Source organism: Empidonax traillii, unplaced genomic scaffold (genome assembly GCF_003031625.1).
Source record: "Empidonax traillii isolate 1590-97213 ecotype Southwest subspecies unplaced genomic scaffold, ASM303162v1 scaffold1729:size67628, whole genome shotgun sequence".
Classification (NCBI taxonomy): Eukaryota; Metazoa; Chordata; class Aves; order Passeriformes; family Tyrannidae; genus Empidonax; species Empidonax traillii.
The window spans coordinates 2,835-5,641 of record NW_020956922.1 but is presented as its reverse complement, the minus strand read 5'-3'; the positions used below and the strand labels follow the sequence as shown (position 1 = coordinate 5,641).

Genomic DNA, 2,807 nt, shown 5'->3' with positions numbered 1-2,807 from the left:
ATTAGCACAGCTAATAAAAGCAGACATTCCTGAGCTCTAAACACTATAAAATAGGGAAAAAAAAGCCCCTGGCCCTGCTATCTTCAGCAAGGGATCATCCCCTGGGAAAGGCTGAGCCTGGCAGCAGTGGGAGATGGGGCAGGATCTGCCCTGGCTCTGCCACCACAGCGAGTCCCTGGCACAGCCACGGCCCATCCCAGGCACCAGCACCAAAGAGGGGGTGAAACATGAAACAACCACCCTGTTCCTCTGGTCTTCCTGCTCCCTCCTCCCAACAGGGCAGGATAGAAGCAAAATCAACTGATTTTTTTAAGCCAAGTCTTTCCTGAAGCTGCTTTTCCTCCTGCTTCCCTGCACTGGAGGGAACAGGTTTGCTCCCTGCTACTGGGATGCTTCTCTGGCTGCTTTACAGGCTGGACATGGCCATGTTTGAGAGCATCTCCTCCCGAGCTCAGCTCCCAAACCAAAGGCTTTGGGAAAGGCCCCAGACATCCAAGTGGGATTTTTGCAACCTCTGAAATCCATGAGAAATCTTGGGGGGGGGGGGGGGGGGAGGACCAGAAATCCCCTCTCCAAGCTGCTCTGGCCACAACTCGCCCGGCACTGCCAGTCCTCCAGCAGCAAGAGGCAGCAGCTCCGCTCCCTCCCCTCCACCTCGGCCACAGAACTGCCAATGATAAGTACATCAGCTCAGATTAAAGCAGATCAATCCCAAACTGGCTGCTCCCCAACTCATCTGGAATTATTTTCCCCGTTTAAAGGACGTGCCCCCCGTCTCCTGCCACGTCCCCGGCGTGCCAGGACCTTCTCCCGTCATCTCCATCCTGCAGCACAAGGGGTGAGGAAGCAGCAGCAAAGGGCAGAGGTTTTTGGGATGCAAAAGCCCCAAGGTACCCCCCCCCCCATCCCTTTACCAAAGGGTTGTCACAGGGTTCACCACCTGCATTTTTAAGGTCACCAACAGAATCTGCCCCCGTGAGTGGCTTTAAAGACACGCACAATCGTGTCACATCGGGCTGCTGCTCTGGGAGCCGCTGGGCAGCTCTGCTCTTGGAGGGCTTTTCCGTTTGAATTCCTGGTGTTTTTTGATCGAGAGGTTTGTAGGAAGTTTTCCTCTCTGCACGAGGCTTTTCCCCACGGGGGCTGGACCGGGGTTTTGGGGTGCTCTGCTCCAGGCAGGACGGTCTCCGTCCCGCGGGGTGAGAGCAGCACCACGTTGGCAGTCGAGACCAGCCACGAAACTAAGCAGCAACTGGGAGCTCTGAGAGGCCCAGGCTGGTCTTCCTCAGCCACTTCCCGGGGTCCACCCGCTCTGGCTCCAATGCTCTTCTCTCTGAGGGGTTTGTGCTCCGGGTGCTGCCAGGCTGCGGATCCCGGCACTGATCCGCTCTCCAGCTATTTTACATCCCCTCTGCCTGCTCCTCTCGTCGTTCTCCCCTCCTGGCTGCTCTCTTTTCTCCTTCCCAAAACCCTTCATCTCAGGGTAAGGCTGGGCACGAACCTGAGGAGCAGCTGCTCCCCTGCAGTCGCTGCCTGGGCAGACGCCGCGGGAATTAGAGCACCTTTTGTCAGGTTTTAGCTCAAATCCGCTTTGCGAGTGGATTAAGGAACTGGCACAAAAGTACTCTGGATGTGGAGTGGGAAGAGGCGAGGCTGCTATTCCGGCACGGCGATAGGAGCCAGGGATGCTGCGCTTGCTGCCTGCTCCATTTCCCCGAGAAACACAGCCCGGTAACACCCGCGGTGAAACCAGCCCTGGGATTTCTGACAGGAGAATCCGCCTAGCCCTAAAATCCGGGATGCTGAGGGAAGGGGCAGGCAGGGCCCTGGGGTGGCGAGGAGGACCTGCAGCACCCGCGGTGTGTGTGGGGGGAAACAGGAGCCAGAGGAGATGGGGAAAACCCTTCCCGGCGCCTGGCGATGCTCAGACCCGCTCAGCTCCGGCAGGGAAAGGGGCTGCGAGCGGCGGCCCCAGCTCTGCCGGGCGGGGTTGGGAGGGCCGGCTGCGGGTCCCGCACCCCCGGGAGCGCGGGGCAGGTGCGGACTGGCCCCCCCAACCCCGCGCCGCAGCGAGACCCTCGACCCCCCCCCCCCCCCCGGGGCACAGGCGGGGGCTGCGGAGGGGCCTGGCGGGTGGGCATCCCCCGCGGGGGCCGCTCCGGGGGCAGGAGGAGGAGGAGGGCGAGAAGAAGGCTGGGTGGGTGACCCCCTGTTAGCCACGTGTGCCATGACCCCCCTTCCCCTCCCCTCCCACCCCCGGGACCCCCGCACTCACCGCTCGGGTGCCGCTCCGGGGCTGCCCATGGCAGAGCCGCAGAGCCCGGGCAGAGCCGCAGCCCCGGGGGCGGCGGCGGCGGCGGCTCCGGACGGACCCCGGCCCGGCCCCGACACGTCCCCGGGGGCGGCGCGGCGGCGGCAGCGCCTCTCGAACCGCCGCGTCGGGCCGTGCGCTGGAGCCGCCGCCCCCCCCGCGCCCCCCGCCCCGGGGGAGGGGACGGGGCCGGGGGAGATGCGGGAACGGGCGCGGAGAAACGCGGGGAAGGGCTCCGGGCTCCGCTTCGCTGCGCTCAAAGGGGAAGGGTCCCCCCACTCCTCCTCCACCCGGACCCGTGTCAGCGCGATCGGGTACCCCCCCCTGCCACCCTGCGTGGGGCGCCCGGCATCGTGCCAGCATCCCTGGGTGCCCCCCGGGCCCCTCTCTCTGGGCTCACCCAGCCCTGCTCCAGCACCCACAGGTACCCTCTGACACCCTGCCTGGGCTCCCCCACCCCGTGCCAGCAGCCCCAGGTACCCCCACACTGCCTTAC

General features: G+C 64.4%; 1 protein-coding gene across 1 annotated transcript in view; it reads right to left on the bottom strand.

The window, feature by feature from the left end:
• LINGO3 (leucine rich repeat and Ig domain containing 3) overlaps positions 1-2,301 on the bottom strand; it is a 22,211-nt gene extending 19,910 nt beyond the window's left edge. Inside the window, exon 1 of the mRNA XM_027908494.1 lies at positions 2,276-2,301. The gene's annotated coding sequence lies outside the window, so the exon portion shown is untranslated. The remainder of the gene's footprint in view (positions 1-2,275) is intronic.
• Positions 2,302-2,807: the final 506 nt, after the last annotated feature.